The sequence below is a fragment of the Macaca nemestrina genome, chromosome 8 (genome assembly GCF_043159975.1).
Source record: "Macaca nemestrina isolate mMacNem1 chromosome 8, mMacNem.hap1, whole genome shotgun sequence".
Classification (NCBI taxonomy): Eukaryota; Metazoa; Chordata; class Mammalia; order Primates; family Cercopithecidae; genus Macaca; species Macaca nemestrina.
The window spans coordinates 19,395,838-19,417,999 of record NC_092132.1 but is presented as its reverse complement, the minus strand read 5'-3'; the positions used below and the strand labels follow the sequence as shown (position 1 = coordinate 19,417,999).

The window sequence follows — 22,162 nt, the reverse complement described above, 5'->3', positions numbered from 1 at the left end:
AAATGGATAATTTCCTGGACACTTACACTCTTCCAAGACTAAACCAGGAAGAAGTTGAATCCCTGAATAGACCAATAGCAGGCTCTGAAATTGAGGCAACAATTAATAGCCTACCAACCAAAAAAAGTCCAGGACCAGATGGATTCACAGCTGAATTCTACCAGAGGTACAAGGAGGAGTTGGTACCATTCCTTCTGAAACTATTCCAATCAATAGAAAAAGAGGGAATCCTCCCTAACTCTTTTTATGAGGCCAATATCATCCTGATACCAAAGCCTGGCAAGGACACAACAAAAAAAGAGAATTTTAGACCAATATCTCTGATGAACATCGATGCAAAAATCCTCAATAAAATACTGGCAAACCGGATTCAGCAACACATCAAAAAGCTTATCCACCATGATCAAGTGGGCTTCATCCCTGGGATGCAAGGCTGGTTCAACATTCGCAAATCAATAAACATAATCCAGCATATAAACAGAACCAAAGACAAGAACCACATGATTATCTCAATAGATGCAGAAAAGGCTTTTGACAAAATTCAACAGCCCTTCATGCTAAAAACGCTCAATAAATTCGGTATTGATGGAACGTACCTCAAAATAATAAGAGCTATTTATGACAAACCCACAGCCACTATCATACTGAATGGGCAAAAACTGGAAAAATTCCCTTTGAAAACTGGCACAAGACAGGGATGCCCTCTCTCACCACTCCTATTCAACATAGTGTTGGAAGTTCTGGCTAGGGCAATCAGGCAAGAGAAAGAAATCAAGGGTATTCAGTTAGGAAAAGAAGAAGTCAAATTGTCCCTGTTTGCAGATGACATGATTGTATATTTAGAAAACCCCATTGTCTCAGCCCAAAATCTCCTTAAGCTGATAAGCAACTTCAGCAAAGTCTCAGGATACAAAATTAATGTGCAAAAATCACAAGCATTCTTATACACCAGTAACAGACAAACAGAGAGCCAAATCAGGAATGAACTTCCATTCACAATTGCTTCAAAGAGAATAAAATACCTAGGAATCCAACTTACAAGGGATGTAAAGGACCTCTTCAAGGAGAACTACAAACCACTGCTCAGTGAAATCAAAGAGGACACAAACAAATGGAAGAACATACCATGCTCATGGATAGGAAGAATCAATATCGTGAAAATGGCCATACTGCCCAAGGTAATTTATAGATTCAATGCCATCCCCATCAAGCTACCAATGAGTTTCTTCACTGAATTGGAAAAAACTGCTTTAAAGTTCATATGGAACCAAAAAAGAGCCCGCATCTCCAAGACAATCCTAAGTCAAAAGAACAAAGCTGGAGGCATCACGCTACCTGACTTCAAACTATACTACAAGGCTACAGTAACCAAAACAGCATGGTACTGGTACCAAAACAGAGATATAGACCAATGGAACAGAACAGAGTCCTCAGAAATAATACCACACATCTACAGCCATCTGATCTTTGACAAACCTGAGAGAAACAAGAAATGGGGAAAGGATTCCCTATTTAATAAATGGTGCTGGGAAAATTGGCTAGCCATAAGTAGAAAGCTGAAACTGGATCCTTTCCTTACTCCTTATACGAAAATTAATTCAAGATGGATTAGAGACTTAAATGTTAGACCTAATACCATAAAAATCCTAGAGGAAAACCTAGGTAGTACCATTCAGGACATAGGCATGGGCAAAGATTTCATGTCTAAAACACCAAAAGCAACGGCAGCAAAAGCCAAAATTGACAAATGGGATCTCATTAAACTAAAGAGCTTCTGCACAGCAAAAGACACTACCATCAGAGTGAACAGGCAACCTACAGAATGGGAGAAAATTTTTGCAATCTACTCATCTGACAAAGGGCTAATATCCAGAACCTACAAAGAACTCAAACAAATTTACAAGAAAAAAACAAACAACCCCATCAAAAAGTGGGCAAAGGACATGAACAGATATTTCTCAAAAGAAGACATTCATACAGCCAACAGACACATGAAAAAATGCTCATCATCACTGGCCATCAGAGAAATGCAAATCAAAACCACAATGAGATACCATCTCACACCAGTTAGAATGGCAATCATTAAAAAGTCAGGAAACAACAGGTGCTGGAGAGGATGTGGAGAAATAGGAACACTTTTACACTGTTGGTGGGATTGTAAGCTAGTTCAACCATTATGGAAAACAGTATGGCGATTCCTCAAGGATCTAGAACTAGATGTACCATATGACCCAGCCATCCCATTACTGGGTATATACCCAAAGGATTATAAATTATGCTGCTATAAAGACACATGCACACGTATGTTTATTGCAGCACTATTCACAATAGCAAAGACTTGGAATCAACCCAAATGTCCATCAGTGACAGATTGGATTAAGAAAATGTGGCACATATACACCATGGAATACTATGCAGCCATAAAAAAGGATGAGTTTGACTCCTTTGTAGGGACTTGGATGCAGCTGGAATCCATCATTCTTAGCAAACTATCACAAGAACAGAAAACCAAACACCGCATGTTCTCACTCATAGGTGGGAACTGAACAATGAGATCACTCGGACTCAGGAAGGGGAACATCACACACCGGGGCCTATCATGGGGAGGGGGGAGGGGGGAGGGATTGCATTGGGAGTTATACCTGATGTAAATGACGAGTTGATGGGTGCAGCACAGCAACAAGGCACAAGTATACATATGTAACAAAACTGCACGTTATGCACATGTACCCTACAACTTAAAGTATAATAATAATAAATAAATTTAAAAAAAAAAAAAAAAAAAAAAAACAAAAAAAAAAAGAAGCATGTGCATTATAAGGTCACATTTAAAAGTATTTTAATAACTATATTTCAATATAATTAGTTTCCCTGTAATCCTGTGCATGTTATATTATACATTAAAGCCCTTATTCAGATAAGGTATCCGTAAGTTTCACCAGACTGCCCAAAATGTTAATGACCCAAAATAGGTTACGAAGCCCTAACTCTCTTGATCACAGTCCTGTGTGATTCTGTGATGCCTGTGCACATCTCTATCAAAGAACTTTCCCGACTTCTGTAATGCTCCATTATGATGTCTGTCTCACCAACTAGATCACGTGCAGTCCAGGGAGAAGATGAAGTCCCATTTATTTGAATACCCCCAACATCTAGCACTGTGCTCAGGGCTTGGCAGGTGATCAATAATGCTTGCTGAACAAGCTTCTAAGTTTGTGGATGAATGAGCCAGAGAGCTTTTCAGCAAGCATGCCTGAACTCATGTTTATGAATGCAATTTTTTTCCTTTCCCAAAATACTTCTCTTGGAGTGGCCATATGTTTACTCCTGGTGTTCTTCCCTTGCTCAGGCTATTTCTGCAATCCCCTTGGGCTAATACCTTTTTGGCCAGGTTCTGAGAGCACGACTAAGTAATTCAATCTGTAAAATCAAAGTTAGACTATAATTGTGACCTACCTTGGTCATCCAAGGTGTTCAAGCCCAACTCTGAGTGACTTTTGACAATTTCAAATGGATAAACATCAGAAAACGAACTCACTTTTTGAGCAAATGATCTATTACAACCACAAGGGTTATTCAGAAAGATGTTTTTCATGTCCTAAAAACAATTCCAAAAGAGAGATACCCAAAATGTTCTCAGTAGTAGCAACTTTATGAAAATAAGTTTGCAGTTTCTCAAAGGGATCACTTTAAATTGGCCAAAAACACGTATAAAATCTAATGTGTTAATTATAAAATGACATAATTTTCTGACTATCTTGCAACAATCTTGGAGAAGTTTCAACAAACTCCTTCATTATAATAGCTATGTCCTATATTGTATTTACCAGTGGTGGCCAAACCTTCCCCAAATACATTGTAGCTTTTTCCTTGCAATCTCTCCTTCTTAAAATGTAAGTGTTCAGCGTCTAATACTTGGAATGAAACAATCTATTTAGTATGTTACTGTTGTGCATCACGTTCAAACCCCTCTATATAGAATCCGAAATTTACATAATCATGAAGTCTCCAAAGGGTGCATGTTGCACAGGCTCATATTAAAGATTCTCTTCACTAATCAGTATTCTGTTATCACAGACCAGACTGGATTAGATGCATCTATGAAGAATTGCAAGAATCTGGGATGATGCTCTTCCATTAACACACCTTCTTTTACATTCCCCCAGTGTTCCAGGAATGAAAGCCACAGACAAATCTTTCTTGTAATTCCGCTTTTCATTTTAGCTACAGAGGAAATAAACAACACAAACATCAACAGGAAATAAAGTCTCCATGAAGGTTAACAGTAAGAAGAGCTTCCCTCGTTCTTTTCTGACCCTTGGCAGATCAATTGTAAAGGTCTGTCCATTGGAGATTATTAAAGATAAATATATTTTATAAAAACTGTTCCTTGTGAACTCTCTAGGATTAAAGAAAACAACATTGATTTATTTGGTTTCCAATCCAATAAGCTGTGTGTTAATCATCTTTCACAGCAGATACATCAAAGGAGAAAAAAGATATTATGAAGAAGAAAGTCTTTACAACAACTTGAGATGTCTCAAAAATCTCATCTTATATATGATCTCCTGGGCTGCATATGTGTCAATTTAGATTTTCTTATTTATAAAATGAGTTGACAAGCTCTTGGGGACCACAAGAATCTGGGTCTGTTAATTATCTAATATGATTATGGTAAGAAACATCTGTGCCTTTTCCCCTGCCCCACTCTAGTGGAAAGAGGCATTTACACAGTACGTAGGAAATATTATTATTACTTCAAAAAAGTATAATGTTTAAGCATCCTTATTTAGGTTAAGTAAAAAATAAAATTCAAAGGATTTAGGTTTTTCTATTTTTCTTAATGCTCCATCCCATGAATCAAACAATTACATGTTTACTATGTTCTCTAGGTAGTTCTAAACACAGAGAAAAACACTGGAAAATTATTTTGATGTCTGCTTGTGTCTAGATTGCAATACAGTGGGGGAGACACCTAAGGGCTATAATTGAGAAGTAAAAAGTTCTATCTGGGCATGGAGGAAAGAGAAATTTTGCTGATTATATATTTCTTTTCCCCCAGGTCATCGTTTTCTGTCCTAGCTTGTCATATTTTATGGTACAGAAAGGAAACGAGGCAGCACCACCCAAATCCCTCTCAAGCCTTCACCTTCTGGTCTCCGTCTTCTCCTTCCTTGACCTACCAAGCTTGCGGATGCATTGTCTGCACTTCCCATTGCTTCATCCCATGTTTGGTGGACTCTTGAATGCTCAGATCCCTTTTAAAAAAAAGACTTGCATCCTCACCTCCTGGGAGAGCCATTGACAGGTAGCTGTCAGTTCAGGGTTGCCTTGGTGGCAGAGAGCTGACTCAGCCAAGTTCACCCCCTTTCTTGTTTGTCCACTGTCAATGAATGAATGAAACAGCATGTATAGACAAAGTCATCTTGGCCCATCATGAAACTGCTTTGGAAGGCCACACTAACTCCAGAGCTTCCTACGGTGTTTCCTGAGTTCATTGTTGAGCCTATATTGTAGCTTAGTTCCTCCTTCTGTCCACTCCCACTTCTCTGCTTCTTTCCTTCTCTTCAGAGCTTGATTCTTAATAAACATCCTGCATACCAAACAAGATCTCCTTGTCTGTGTCTCAGGGAACCCAGCTGGGACACCCGTAGCTCTTATGTATCTCTCATGAAGAACCTACATGATTAGTCTTCTAGGGAGGTCATGTGGAGCAATTTGTTATTATTTTTTGTGAGTGTGTGCCTGATTATTTCTTGCTCAAGAGAAAGGTCATTTAAAAAATCTGTAATCCTCATGGTGCCTGGATCATCAGTATAAATACTTCAAAAATATTAGTTGAGTAAATATATGATAGAAAGTCTCTTGCTATTTGTATGTTTGGACAAGTCTAGAAAACCAATATTGCTATTGTCTCAGGGGGTTGCAAAAGAAAGAAGATTGGTCAAAATGGCTTTTTCTTATACTCTACTGTGTACAATCTGGTCTAACTCCAGATTGTACACAGTAGAGTATAATGCATTGGATGAAATAACTAAAATACAGAAATACCTGGAGTCCACTAATCAAGAATTAGAGGGTTAGCTGCAAGCCAAAGAGGCAGTATTCCAGAAGAATCTAATAATGTATAAAAGGATCAGAGAGAGTTCCTTGGGGTCATGGCAGTTAAGGTGGACTTTGCAGGAGTTAAATTTAGTAGAGTGGAGAGGGAGAGGGGAGGGTACTTCTGGTGAGCATTCAGTGACCGTCAGTACACAGGGTGCTGGGGGACCAATCAGAACAGGCATTGCATTTGAAGATAATGGGACTAATTTAATCAATTAGTGTTTCCTAGATAGGAAGTATGACAATAGTGAAGAACCATGTGGATGTTTGATAAAATCTTGGTAATTGTATTACCTGTTGTGTGATACATTACTCCAAAACCTGGTGGCTGTTTATTATCTCAGTTTCTGTGGGCCAGGAATCCACGCCTGGCATAGCTGGGTCCTTTGCTTTAGGGCCTCGCACAGGCTGCAATTAAGGTATCAGCAGGAGTTGCAGTCATCTCAGGATTCAACAGGGCCAGGATCTGCATCCAAACTCACTCCTGTGGTTGTGGGCAGGATTCAGTTTCTCATGGGCTTTTTATCCGAGGGTGGTCCTCCATCTCCTGCTGGCTGTTGGTTATAGGCTGCTCTTGGTTCCTTGCTATGTGGCTTCTCTACTATTACTTAGAAGACATGTAGAGAGAAAGCATACCAGCAAGATGAAAGACATAGACTTTTGTAACTTAATCATGGAAGTGACATTTCATCATTTTTGCTGTATTTCCTCTGATAGAAGCAAGTCACCAGATTCAGTGTATAATGTGGAGGGGATTACACAACGATGTGAAATCCAGGAGTGGGAATCATTGGGAACCATGTCAAAAGCTGTCTAGCACATACACTAATTCTACTGAAGCGACTTGCATGAACAGAATGGGCATCATCCTTAATCTCTGCCAATAATTTGTAGCTGTGACTTGCCCAAACCTGCCCAGCTCTTTCCTATCTGTGCGCCTCTGCGTATGCTGATTCTTTCTCTTGAATGTTCTCTGTTTTTCACCTGGGCGATTCCTACACCTTCTTTATGTCCCAGTCATTTATCACTTCATGAAGCCTTCCCTTAATCTAACAGGTACTATCCATCTTTTTCTCCTCTATGCTGCCATTCCCCTTTGCACATATTGTCATTCCAGCAACTTGTTACATTTCATTGAATATATGTATCTACATATGTGTTCTTCCTGCTAGACTCTTACTTCTTAATTATAAAGATCAAGTTTTAAATATATGTTTTTATTCATGGGGCCTTGAATAGTGATTAGCTCAAAGGGAACTCTGTAAATGATGCTTATTTTTTGTGACTAGATCATAGAAAGTGGTTGATCATTCCACGATGTTTTAATTCTTTTGTTTTTAAAAAATTATTGAGTACCTGCCATTTGCCACTCACTGTGAGACAGCCACTAATTCTCAGAAAATTCCTACAAGATAGGCATTGTTTCTCTTATTTTCAAGATTTGGAAATGGTGGTATAAAAGAGGTTAATTAACTTTCCTGAGCCCCTTTCTCTCCAGTCCTCTTGCAGCTAGTGAAATCATTAGACACAGTTTTGATCAATGGCATGTAGTTGGAAATTTGCTGATGGGGATTCCAGGAAAAAATTTGCTTTCCTGATTAAATAGGCCACCTCTGCTGGAACATCCTATTTTGTTTTAATTACCATTGTCTTTACCCTTATTTTCTTTTAGATCCTGAAGGTAATGTCTAGAGGTTCAGCAGGCATCTTACAACTATGAGGCTACAAGCTTAAGGATGAAAGTCAAGTACACTCAAGAGGGAGGAGCAATTAGACAGAGGAGCCTGGGGTTTTGATGACATTTCAAACAGCTGCACCGGTCCTGATTTGCCTTCCTGGACTCTTAGTTATGTGAGGAAAATTAATCCCTATGAGTCCAGTTTTTTAATTAAACCACTTCCTAACTAAATTGAGGATCTACTATATTTCTATAACTGTGCTAGATACCAAAGGGATTACAAAAGAATTGCATTGTTCATATATTGGCTCATCCATTCACTAGGTTTATTATGAGTCTACTAAGAGGGCATTATATTTCAATGTCAGGGGAATGAGGACTGGCTACAAATAAATGTATAGAGAAATATGGTCTTCGTTGGAGGGTCTTAGAATCTACAGAAGAAAGACAAAGACAAGATGGTATATAAGAATTTAGATAAAATATAAACGACAAACTATGGTGCAGTTATTTCAATTATATGTTCAAAGACAAGAGAAATGTGTATGGGCAGAAGAAATCAGGGAAGCCTGCTTAAGAGGAAATTAGCAATGGTCCTAGCAGGAGGACCAATAGGGGTTCACATGTGGTCAACTTTCTGAATTAATTTCCTGTTATTACAAAAGTGGAAAAATTTGAAATGTGAAGGAAATATTGGGTAAAGCTGGAATACAGGCCTATATTTAGGTTGTGTTTATCGTTTTGGATATTGTAAATCTAGATATTCTGAAAAACACTTACAATAACTCCTGTGTTCTGAATGTTTGTGTCTCCCCAAAATCCATATGTTGAAATTTAATGACTACGGTGATGATATTACTAGATGGGACCTTTTGGAAATGATTGAGTGGGACCTATGGGCCCATATAAAAGCAATCACAGAGAGCTAGCTACTTTCTTCCATCATGTGAGGACACAGCAAAAAAGTGCTCTCTATAAGCCAGAATGAAAGCCTTCGCCAGATACTGAATCTGTTGGCACCTCAATCTTGGACTTCCCAGCCTCCAGAACTGTGAAAAATAAATTTTTGTTGTTTATAAGCTACCCAGTCTAAGGTATTTTGTTATAGCAGCCCACACCAACTAAGACAGTAATAAAACCATTAATATAAAAATCAGAATTAAGGAGCTATATATTCTACCAAAAGCTTCACACACATTATATAATTTGATTCTCTCACAGGAGGTATTTTAATCCCCGTTTTATAGATGAAGTTATTAACTTGCCTAGGTTACCCACATAGTAAATGGTGGAGCTAAGATTCACACCCAGCTTTGATTCTAAGCCCTGTAACAATACCCAAAGAGCAAGGATCCCATCTTCCAAAAGGGAGCTGTCATTCCATCAAAGCACCCCTGGTTTGCTTCTCTTAAAACCTTAGCATGGATGTGACTTGCTTTCCTTTAGTGTAAATTCACAAGTGCATAGGCATCAAAATGGGGAACATGATATCAATGTTAACTATTAGTAACATGTTTGCATCAATCTTTTCTCATTTTGCCCTGACAATAATTACATTAAGGTGGGTGGTATTAACTCCATTTACATGATAAGGTAATCATAATTGTGACTTCCTTAAAAACCACAAACCTGAGACTAGATCCTAGGTCTTCAGCTCTCACATCTTTTAAACTTAGCTACCCCTGGCCTTCTTGTATTTATTTAAAAATGTACCAATGGTCCATTGCATAACAGTGAAAGATGCAAAGATTTCCAGATGCTTCAAATAAACTTGTCCAAATTTCCTAATGTGATAAGGAAGATGATTCTATTAAGACATACTTACCATGGGGTGGAAGTACTGTGTTAGAGATGAACACCTGGCATGATGGAGGAAAGGCAATAGGTATTTGTTAAACAAATGTAATATACGGTCCTTTTATTTCCCTAAATTCTGTATTGTAGGTAAGTATTTTCATCTCTTATATATAAGTGAGGTGGAAGCAAGGATGCTGAGGATGTTGTTAAATGGCAAAAAGCTGGTTAGTATCGGAGCTGGGCTTCAAACTCAGGTCTTCCTGGCGTCAAGGTTCATGTTCTTTCTACAAAACCAACACAATAACCTGAATCTGTGATGACTGTGTTTATTAAACTTGAAATAATAACATTTATTTTACTAGCCACTTTACATGTACTAACTAATTAAATGAGCTAATTAAATATTAACTTATTAAATAATTAAATAAGAATCTTAGGAGTTAGGTACTATTACTATATCTGATTTACTGATAAGAAATCCAAGCTACAGAGTGTTAACTAACTAGACAAAAACATCATGGCCAGTAACTGCCAGGCTGACATTCACATTCATGCAATTTGGGTGCAATGCATGATCTCGGCTCACTGCAACCTCTGCCTCCCAGTTCAAGCAATTCTTCTGCCTCAGCCTCCAAAGTAGCTGGGACTACAGGCGTGCGCCACCACAACTGGCTAATTTTTTTTTTTTTTTTCCCAAACAGAGTCTCATTCTGTCACCCAGGCTGGAGTGAAGTGGCTCAATTTTGGCTCCCTAAAAACTCTACCTCCCGGGTTCAAGTGATTCTCCTGCCTCAGCCTCCTGAGTAGCTGGGATTAGAGGCATGTACCACCATGCCTGGCTAGTTTTTGCATTTTTAGTAAAGATGGGGTCTCACCATGTAGGTCAGGCTGGTCTCAAACTCCTGACCTTGTAATCTGCCAGCCTCAGCCTCCCAAAGTGCTGGGATTACAGGCATGAGCCACTGCACCCGGCAACTTTTAGTAGAGATGGGGTGTCACCATATTGAGCAGGCTGGTCTCAAACTCCTGACCTCGTGATCCAATTGCCTTGGCCTCCCAAATTGCTGGGATTACAGGCATGAGCCACCGTGCCTGGCCTGCCTGTGCTCTTAACCACTGTGTCATCATATATGGTTTAACCTGTAAGAATAAGCTTACTGTGGCATAAAGTTTTCAAAGATAGCCTGGAGAAATGCTAGGGACAGATGTGGATAGAGGATAGAGGCATAGAGATCAATCAATTTGCCTGCAAGCTTCATGAAAAATTGCAAATCTCATGATCGAATGATTGGGAGGGCTCAGATTACAAAAAGCCATGCATCCCATGAAATGTGACCTTTCTGAGGAGTTTTAGTTAGGGGAAGAACATGCATCCCTTTTGCATTTTTGACAGTTATTTCTGGCAAAGAAAGTGGTAAAATTGGATCTGTGCAACAGTTCAAGGTAGAATTTATTGGGATATTGTTCTTACAGCAGCTTAGCTTCCCTCTCCTCATGTCCCCACTGTCTTTTTCAAGCCTACACCTTATTGAGCACACACTAGTCAGAAGTCACTGTCATCCCACCTATTGGCCAAGGAAAGCGAGAATTGTTTTAGTCTAAAATCTTTATCACTGTTTTGACACTGTGTTGTGACTATAATACAGAGAGCTGGTATCTCTGTAGAGTTATCTGCTTTGGTAGTTCACTCAGTTTGAGACATTTTAATTATCTCAAGGATTTTATTCGAATGCATGATCAGAATCATTATCTCTTCGATATTCAGAATGTCCATGTCATTCAAGTTATTGTTGACAATGTGAGTGACCTGAGGAGCTCATTTCTGTGCTAAACATCACCTCTGCCCATATTGTTCAATATTGGTTTTCTTAATTCTTCTTGTGGCCATTCTTCTTCTTGATTAATTTGAGTAATTTGTTAATTGTTGAAAATCAGCCCTCTTGGCTGCTGGCATCTTCTTCCTGATCATTAACTAATATATTGAAGAGCCATGTTTCCTTTTCAAGGTTAGTGAGAGCACATTTATTTCTATCTCTTAGCCTTGCTCAAATCCATGACAGGACTTCAGGGCTTTTTTTTTTTTTTTTTTTTTTTTCCCCAAGAGTTTCCAAGTTCAGAGTTGGTGAAGGACTTATCAGAAGTCTTCTAGATTAGGAAATTACAAACCATCCCAGAAGGTGGGGTTTTAGACATAGCATCTAAGGCATGGGGCACTATGAATTCAGAGTGAAGTTTTTCAAGAGTATCAGTAAGGAGTAAGACTCAGAGATGACAATAAATAATGATATGAAACAATAAATCAGTAATTGACACATATTGAGTAACTAATGTGAGCAGAGGCATTTTGATGGGCATTTTCATTATATTAGCTTATTTAACTCCCTATGAAGAGAATATCCTTAACTCCAAATTTTTAAAATTAGAAAACTGAGGCTCAGAGAGTATGATGTGTCTAAGCTCAATAGCTTAAAAGAGCTAGAATTTGAACACCAAACTTTAGTAGCAAAGTTTTTCTAACATAGTGATCATGAAAGAAATGCTGGCTGAAGAATGCACAGAGAGAAGAAATGTTCTTGAATAAATAGATTAATACTCGAATGATTGATAAAGTCTCAGGCATCTTCACTTAGGAGACAGGCTATGTCTTACAAATGGAAAGAGGGACATTATTTTTAGGCTTTGCTCTTGGCACTTTATGTGACTCTGAAAAATGTCACTGAGAAAACTTAAGACATACTTACTATTTTCATGTATACTGACAATGTTTAGAATAACTAGGATGTGCTGGTCTTAGCCGCTTTTTACTCTGATCATTGTCTTTGGGAATCTCAAATAGTTAGGATAGGTCAGCTGGGAGTTGCCAGTATTTACTTCAGTGCAGTAAAGTACATTTTTCTATAATTCCAGAGATCATCTGGTTCCATCTGGTCTTGAGAATGGACATCAAAGTACAATTTTTGTTGTCATGGTTCAAGGTAAGGTTCTCCATTTGCATTTTTATTATGTTCTCAAGCCTCACTTTATTGGAGTAGGCACAGTCATGTCTCAGGGCTTATGTACCACTATTTGAGACATGTGGGAAGAAGAGTGAATGGAAACAGTGAACTTATGTTTGGTACCTGTTATGTTCTAGGCACAGTACTATCTTCTTCACATATATTATTTCATTTAGTCATCCCATAAAAATCCAATGAAGCGTATATAATTCTGATTTTTTTAAGCACAAAAGACTGATATTTAGAGACTACTTGTCACTGGTCACTCCATTCTTAAGACTTGAAACAAAGATTTGATCCCAGGTGTAGCTGACAAGTCTATTATATCACACTTAGCTTCTAGAAGGGTTTTACTGGGTCAAGTGATTTTCTTTCTTTCCTTCTTTCTCTCTCTCTTTCTCTCTCCCACTCTCTCTTTGTCTCTCCGCATTTCTTGCTGGTCTCGATCCCTCCCTCCCTCCCTCCCTCCCTTCCTTCCTTCCCTTCTTCCTTTTTCTCTCTGCTTTTTCTTTTTCTTATTTTGTTGAGTGAGAGGATGAAGGACTGAGTACTATTGACAGAAGTTTTGGATCCTTTCACTTCATTATATTTTCAGGCACCCTTTTCAAATAAATGTATATTAAAATAGCAACTTGCACAAGTGTCAGCTGATGACTTCTCTCTATTTAAATGACTTTCCCAAGGAAAATTAAATTTGATGACTGTTTTTCCCCATTGTTTTGACTTGAGTTTTATGGTTTTACCTAGTCTTCAAAGGGCCCTCGTGTCAGGCACAGGGCTGGGGAGTTCAACTTGGGGGACATATTGCTTATTATTAAGACAGTGACTCTTAGAAACCATTTTATTTTTTTTGAAAAGGAGTCAGACTCAGAGAGACAAAGTATGTTTTTTTTATTTCCAAAACGGAGTCATTAGTAACGCCTACCTAGTACTTGATTAGAAGTATTAAATAAATTAATATTTGTAAAGAATTTAGAACTGTGCCCAGCACGTGAAAACACCACAGAGTGTTTAAAAAATAAATGTAATAGCTTGTTTAAGTTAACAGAATTGGAAAGGCAGTATGGGTTTCTGAATAAACATACCTGGGTTCCAATTCCGGTTCACTTGTATGATTTTGGGCAGGTAATTTAAACTTTTAGAAGTACAGTTTGCTCAATCTTGAAAACTTGATGATTTTGACTTCATAGTATTATTGTGAGGTTGAATCAGACAACGCAGACAATGTGGGTGGCCCCTGGCAGGCCCAGCATATGGGAACCATCATCAGAGCCAATGTCAGACTCAGGAAACCTGTGCTCTGGCCAAGTCAACACTCTTTATAAATCTTGAAACATTTAAATGATTGCAAGAACAAAGATTTTATATCTGTAACATAACTTTCTTAGCAGGGTTTGGGGGTGGAATGTTGAATATATATTAAGCTAACTCAAGAAAACCTATATAACTTGAAAAAGAAATACATTCCGGATACTTTTCTTCCTGTTAGCATCATCATCAGTTAGCACATTGTCATTGTCTGAGCTTCATTAGTATTCTCCAAATATCATAAGGGTGGGTAAGCTGAGTTCTATGCTTGCATTTGGAAGAAGATATTCTAAACATAGTATTTCGTTATCTTATCCTATTTTCGGTTTTTTTTTTTTTTTTTTTTTTTTTTTTTTACTTTATCCGGCTACACCAGGGGTTTTTAAACAATCTCAACTCTGATTCTAACTTAGCCATAACTAGCTGATGACCTTGGGCTAGACACCTCCAATTTTCTTTGACATTCAATGGCCTCTACTCCACTGGATTACATCTTTTAAAAAATGATGTCTGTTTTTTACTGGTTAACTTTTTATTTTAGAACAGTTTTGGATTCATAGGAAGATTGTGAAGATAGTACAAGAAGTGCCCACATACCCCTTACTCAGTTTTCCCAATTATTAACATCTTACATTAATAGGGTACATTAGTTACAGGTAACAAACCAAGTACTGATACATTTTCATTCACTGAAGTCCACGTGTTCACATTTTCTTAGTTTTTATTTATCCTATACACTTCTTCTGTTCCAGGATCCCATTTATAGAATTTCATATTACACTTAGTTTTCCTGTCTTCTTAGGCAGCACTTGGCCCTGCCAGTTTGTCAGACTTTGCTTGTTTTTAATAACCTTGCTAGTTTTGAGGAGTGCTGGTCAGGTATTTTGTAGCACACCACCTAACAGATTTGTCGGATGTTTTTCTCATGATTAGACTGGGGTTATGGGCCTTTGTGCAGAAGACCACAGAGGGAAAGTGCCATTCTCATCACATTAGTATGTCTAGTGCATACCACAGTATGTGCTATAAACGTGACTTACCACTCTTGAGGTGAACCTTGATTATCTGGCTGAGATATGGCTTGTCAAGTTTCTCCACTGTAAAATGACTCTATTTTCCTGCTTTCTGTACTGTGCCTTTTGGAAGGAATTCACTATATTGCAGCCCACACTTAAGGTGTGAAGAAGTGTGTGCCACTGTCTTGAAGGTAGATTATCTACATTATTTGGAATTCTTTTGCATTGTAGATTTTTCCTCCCTCCCTCCCTTCCTTCCTTCCTTCCTTCCTTCCTTCCTTCCTTCCTTCCTTCCTTCCTTCCTTCCTTCCTTCCTCCCTCCCTCCCTCCCTCCCTCCCTCCCCTTCCTTCTTCCTTTCTTTGCTGCTCATAGATATGTATTTTATAATTGAGTTGTAATTTTACTAGAGTTTTTATTGTGCTGCTTAAATTATTCTAAGGTTGGACATTGGAAGTTTATTCATTTGGCTTCTGTGTTGCTTTGACATTGTTGCTACTGTGGTGTTGCCCCTGGGTGTTATTTTTTCTAGGCAATGACTAAGCTGATAGAGCTGAGGAATATTTATGTTTAGTAATCAGTGTATATGCACATATCTTTAAATATTTTCATATGTAAAGATTGGTGTCTATATTTAGCTAAGCATGAGTGCATATGGGTGTCTCCACCTCTAATCCATTACCACATGGATTATTCTAGACTTTTCTCCTTGCTTATCTGTAACCTTTCATTCCAACAGTGAGAAACATGGTTCCTACAATTCATCATCCATTTCCTCAATTGTTCCATTCTGATATACATGATAATGGTATCAGAATTTTTAACCCATAAGCCTATGGGAAAAATCTTTATCAGCCATGATATAGTGCTTACATATAGTTTCTTTTGGCTGTAGTCTTAGATTTATACCTAAGTCTATTTTGTGTGTGCTATTGTAAATAATATTTTTAAAATTTTGAAAATGTTTAATTTTTATAGATTTAGAGGGTACAAGTGCAGTTTTGTTACATGGATATATTGTGTAGTGGTGAAGTCTGGGCTTTTTGTGTGCCCATTACCCAAATAGTGTATATTGTATCCAGTAAGTAATTTTTCATCCCTCACCACCCTCCCACCTTTTGAAGTCCCCAGTGTCTATTATTTCCTTCTGGATGTCCATATGTCCTCATTGTTTAGCTTCCACTGTAAGTGAGAACATGTGGTATTTGACTTTCTGTTTCTGAGTTACTTCATTTAAGATAATGACATCTAGTTCCATCCATGTTGTCTCCATGTTGCCACAAAGGACACAGTTTCATTCTTTTTTACGGCTAAGTAGTATTTCATGGCAAATATATATGTTTAAAGATAAGCCTCAGTTGAAGAAGATAGTAGAACAAAGAAGAAATTAAGGTAAAGAAGATAAGATGAAGCCAGAGGAGAGGTTATTGCATAGTGTAGTGATAACATTCTTGATATTTTTTACCTTTTAGAGTTTCTGGTATTTTAGATAACATTTGGCAGTTTTCAAAGTATAAAATTTTGTGTGTGTGTGTGTATATATATATATAATCTATTGATGGACACTTAGGTTGATTCCATGACATTGCTATTGTGAATAGTGCTGTGATAAATGTACTAGTGAAGGTGTCTTTTTTATATAATTATTTGTTCTTCTCTGGGTAGATAACCAAGTAGTGAGATTGCTGGATCAAATGGTAGTTCTGCTTTTAGCTCTTTGAGAAATATCCACACTCTTTGCCACAGAGGTTGTACTAATTTATATTCCCACCAATGGCATATGAGGGTTCCTTTTTCTCCACATCCTTGCCAGCATCTGTTATTGCATGTCTTTTTGTATAAGCCATTTTAACTGAGGTGAGATAATATTACACTGTGGTTTTAATTTTTGTTTCTCTGATGACTACTGGTGTTAAATATATTTTCTTATGTTTGTTAGACACTTGTATGTATGCTTTGAAAAATATCTGTTCAGGTCCTTTGCCCACTTTTTGATAGAGTCATTTGTTTTTCTTGTTGAGTTGTTTTAGTTTCTTGTAGATTCTGGATTATTAGTCCACTGTTGAATATATAGTTTGCAAATATTTTCTCCCATTCTGTATTTTTTTTTCAGTTTACTCTGTTGATTATTTATTTTGCTGTGCTTTTTAGTTTAATTAAATCCCATTTGTCTATGTGAAGGGCCAGGGACTCTGTGGCTTGTGCAGGTGAATTCAAATGTTGAATTCAATAAATTCAACATTTATTGAATATGCTGTCCTTTCTCCCCTGTATATCTTTGTCAGTTTTGTCAAAGATTAGTTAGTTGTACTTATGTGGCTGTATTTCTGGGTTCTCTATTCTGTTCCACTGGTCTATAGGTCTATTTTTATACCAGTAACATGCTGTTTTGGCTTCTAGATCCTTGTAGTATAATTTGAAGTTGTTCTTTTTGCTTGAGATTGTTTTGGCTATTTGGACTCTTTCTTGGTCTCATATAGATTATAGAATTATTTTTTTCTAATTCTGTGAAAAATGATCTTGGAAATTTGGTGGGAATTACATTGAGTCTGTAGAGTGCTTTGGCCACCGTGGTCATTTTAACAATATTGATTCTTTCAATCTGTGAGCATGGAATATTTTTCCATTTGTTTGTGTTATCTATTATTTCTTTTCTAAATATAGTTTTATTGCTGGTATATAGGAAAGCAAATGGCTTTCGTACATTAACCCAATATTCTGTGATCTTGCTATAATAAGTTATTAGTTCCAGGAGGTTCTTACTTTATTGTTTTGGGTCAAATCTATATAGATAACCATGTCATCTGTGAATAAAGACAGTTTGATGTTTTCCTTTCCAATCTGGATATAATTTACTTCCTTTTCTCATTTTATTGTACAATATTTAGTACAATATCTAATAGAAGTGATGAGAACATTATCTTTGCCTTGTCTTAATCTTATGGGGGAAGAATCCAGTTTCTCACCATTAAGGATGATATGAATTACCTATTTTTTTGTAGATACTCTTTATCAACTTGAGGAAGTTGCCTTCTATTCCTAGTTTGCTTAGAATTTTTTGTCATAAATGTGTGTCATATTTTGTTAAAGGCTATTTCATCATTTATTGATATGATCACATAATTTTTTTCTTCTTTAACATGTTGATGTGATAGATTACACTTATTTTTGAATGTTGAATCAGAATTGCCTACCTGGAATAAATCTCACTTGGCCATGATGTATAATTTTGTATATACTTTTTTTATTCTACTAGCCAACTATGTTTTCCAGTTTTGTATTTTACTGCTCACCAATATGAACTCTGATCTGGTCAAGCAACCCCATTGTCTACTATATATCCATTTTGTTCAAATCCTACCCCTTTCTATAAATCTGCTTTCCCTCGTCCTATCTCTTCCATCCAGCCCTTCCTTTTCTATTTTTCAGTCTTTCTCTCTTTGGATTCCTTTAAAGGTTTGTATCTTTATGCAGCACTTGAATTTGCACTGCTTTGTAGATTTTCTGTAAATAACACTCTATGTTTTTATGTTTGTAAAATATCTCAGTTTATTACAGATAAGATTTAAGACATGTTTCTTGAATACATTAAACTCAATGAGATAACACAAAATTAAAGATAAGCCTAAGTGGATGAAGATAGTAGAACAAAGAAGAAATTAAGGTAAAGAAGATAAGATGAAGCCAGAGGAGAGGTTATTGCATAGTGTAGTGATAAAATTCTTGATTCTTTTTTTACCTTTTAGAGTTTCTGGTACCGTAGATAACATTTGGTAGTTTTCAAAGTACGCTGACACACCTTATTTTGTTGCTTAAAAAGAATAACTATGGTGTCAGTGTTTTACAGTAATAATATCATTATTGTAAAAATTATTTAAATATTTAATAATAATTATTTTGGTCAGAGTAGAAAGCCTGGATTTAAGTACTGAAGGTTGTGAATAATAAAACAAAGAAAGGAATCCCAATGAATAAGAGTCCAAGTTCCTTTTAACGTATACTCCACTTCACAATAGGATTATAAATTTGTTGTGGGGAATGGACCATGTTTTTTCCCCCATATTTTGCTGACTTGGTATTGAACACCTGTATGGCCAAGCATAAGCACATTGATTTGAATTCCATCTCATTTTGAATTTAAGTTTGTAAACAGTGTGACAAAGTGGGTTAATGAGAATTTAATGTAGTACAATATGAACACTCAAACTTGTGTTTTGTTTTTCATGCTTTGAAGAAGTAGCTGTTCATCCTTGGGGATGAAAAATTAATTCATGCATTGTTTTAGGCTGATCTTACTCTCTCAAAAGACAAAAAAGTTATCTGATAATTTTTGGACCTAAAATATTTTATGCATTCTGGTTACCATTAAACCTCCTTATTAAAGAAAAAAATGTGGTGAAAGACAAGTAGACAGGGGTCCTGAAATTGAAAGTAAGGGCTGCTTTGCTTGGTGGATTAGGAGGAGATGAGGGGACATTCCCTGAGATTGGGAGGAATGATTGGACTTTCAGTTTCTTTGAGTTAGTGAGAACTACCCTTAAGAGTACACAGAGAAAGTCTGGGTTGTAAAAGGATAGGAGCTCAAGTCTATAGCCTGGGAAGTCATAGACAGTCTATGTGAAGGGCCAGGGACTCTGTGGCTTGTGCAGGTGAAGAGAACCAAAGTTGTTTGGTAGACTGAGTAATGGTGATGATGGTAAATGACCTGAAGAAAACAGTCCTTCCTACTTTTTGAGTAATCCTGAGAACTCCTAGCATGTTCCAAGGTCATAAAAAGTGGCCAATTAGCATAGATAATTGAGAGCTTGAATAGGACAAAATTGATTTGCAAATATAAAGAAATAGGATCTTTCTTGCACTTTGAGTGTCAAGGAACAATCCATATTTATTACACCAGGGAATTGCCAAGTACCGCTGCTATAAGAACTATGTCTTTGTCTTCTGAGTAGGCAACATGGTATAATTTTTCATACTAGCTGTCTCTTATAATAACCCAGAAAATTTGTTTAAATACAGAATTATGGGCTCCACTCCAGATGCACTGAATCATAGTATTGGTGGTAGAATGGAACATGGATATCTGTATTCTTTCTTTCTGGTCAGCCCTGCACTGATCTGTGGACTGCTCATAGAGAAATTCTGGTCAGGTGATAAGCCTTTAGGTTCAGACAAGCCAGGATTTAAATGGAAACTCAGCCACTAATTATGGACAAGTTACCTAAATTCTATACGCTACAAATCCTTTATTTGTACAAGGAGAAAAATATCTACTTTTCAGGTATATATGGGAGATTAAATGGGATACTGTATTTGCAGTTTTCATTTCAGCGCTTAGCACATAGTAGGCACTCAATAAATATTAGCATATTTCTCTATTCCTTAATTTTTCTTTCTTTCTTTCTTTTTTTTATAGATGCAATCTCACTCTGCCACTCTGTAGTGGTGCAATCTCGGCTCACTTCAACATACGCTTCCTGGGTTCAAGTGATTCTCCTGCCTCAGCCTCCTGAGTAGCTGGGACTACAGGTGCCCACCACCATGCCTGGTTAATTTTTGTATTTTTAGTAGAGATGGAGTTTCACCATGTTGGCCAGCTTGGCCTCGAACTCCTGACCTCAGGTGATCCACTGCCTCAGCTTTCCAAAGTGCCGAGATTATAGGCGTGAGCCACCGCACCCAGTTATTCCTTAATTTTTCTGCTTGATTTCAGGACATCATTGGAATTTCTGAGTTATTCCACCTCTTTGGTGTCTAATACAAAGGCTCTTTTTCATCACATGAAAAAGAGCTTCATCTGTAATTGTTCTAGATTCTGACTGGCAGAATCTAGAACAAGTGCTTCATCTGTAATTGTTCTAGATTCTGACTGGCAGATCAGAATGATGAGAATGACACTTTTGAAATGGCTATGTATCCTACTCTTTGCTCTACTAGAAGTCATCTTGGAGATAGCCCAACTGAAAATGATTAAAAGATTGCTTTTTCTGAGCCTGAACCTTTTTTGACAGCCTAATATAGAATAACCCCTTTTGAGTTTTCCAGGAATGATACTATAGACAGATTAAGCCATTAATCAGGTTTAGTCAGGAAGGAAATGTCTATTTTGATTGTGCTAATAACTAGTCCAATGATTGCAGATGGGTTGGTTCAGCATCCAAGGATATGTAGAGTGATGGTTTTCTAAAATGGAAAGAATTTAGAATTAGAAGACTTTGGCTTAAGAATCCTTCCTTCCTTCTTCCCTCCCTCTCTCTTTCTCTGTTTCCTTCCTTCCCTTCCCTTCCTTCCTTCCTCCCTCCCTCCCTCCCTCCCTCCCTCCCTCCCTCCCTCCCTCCCTCCCTCCCTTCCTTCCTTCCTTCCTTCCTTCCTTCCTTCCTTCCTTCCTTCCTTCTTCCCTCCCTCCCTCCCTCCCTCCCTTTCTTTCTTTTTTCTTCCTTCCTTTCTTTCTCCCTTCATAGCTCCCTATTTCCCTCTCTATCTCCCTTAATTTATTTATTTTTTACTATATGGATTTGGATAATTCAAAGTGTTGCCCTTAACCTCGGTTCACTTTTCTTTAGAATGAAATGGCAGCTCTTGTCTGAACTGTCTTTCAAAGAATTTTATGAGGATCACATGAGACAGATAATGTCTCATTTTATAAATTAAATTCCTATATAAGTATAAATATAGTGTTTATTTTCCATTTTTATGTCTTAGATGACTCTGGGGTGAGAATGCATAAGAAAAGAAAACAAACATTTATTGGTTTGGCTGTTTATTGACTGCCCATTTATGCAATCATTTATCATTGCAAATATTTATTGAGAAGCCACAAAAGACCATAGACTCTGAAATTATTGTACTTGTATTCTTTTATGTAATATTTACATTGGCCCTGAAAGATAGTTATTATTTTCTTTATTTAGAAATTTAAAATTCAGAAAAGATGCATGAGTAGACCAAGGTCACATGGCTAGTGGCAAAGTTGAGACGCTACTTTGGGTCAGTTTGACCATAAATAAGATCAGACAGTACATGAACATGAAAAGAAGTGATTTTTAAAAAGATATTAAAACCTTGAGATGTTTTTGATGTCTTACCCAGACCCTTTGCTGAGTAATAAGGATTTTGTGCCTCTTACCACCTCTGCAATTTTCCATCTGATAAAATTAGATATTTCTTAAGCCTTATCCTAAACTGGCAAAGTCATATAGACTTACTGAAATTTGTGTTTGACAAGATGGCAATTTAAATTCTTCTGTCAGCTACAACTCATCCACCA

The 22,162-nt window shown here is 37.2% G+C and overlaps 1 long non-coding RNA gene across 3 annotated transcripts in view; it reads left to right on the top strand.

Moving 5' to 3' along the window:
- The window catches only part of LOC105467967 (uncharacterized), a 301,866-nt gene that overhangs the window by 250,124 nt on the left and 29,580 nt on the right, over window positions 1-22,162 (top strand). For 2 of the 3 annotated variants that reach the window (XR_011606764.1, XR_011606763.1), the window contains exon 3: window positions 12,488-12,555. This is a non-coding gene — a long non-coding RNA (uncharacterized lncRNA). Of the gene's footprint in view, window positions 1-5,062; window positions 6,171-12,487; window positions 12,556-22,162 lie in introns of those variants that run through there. The other variant, XR_011606765.1, reaches the window with a different exon arrangement.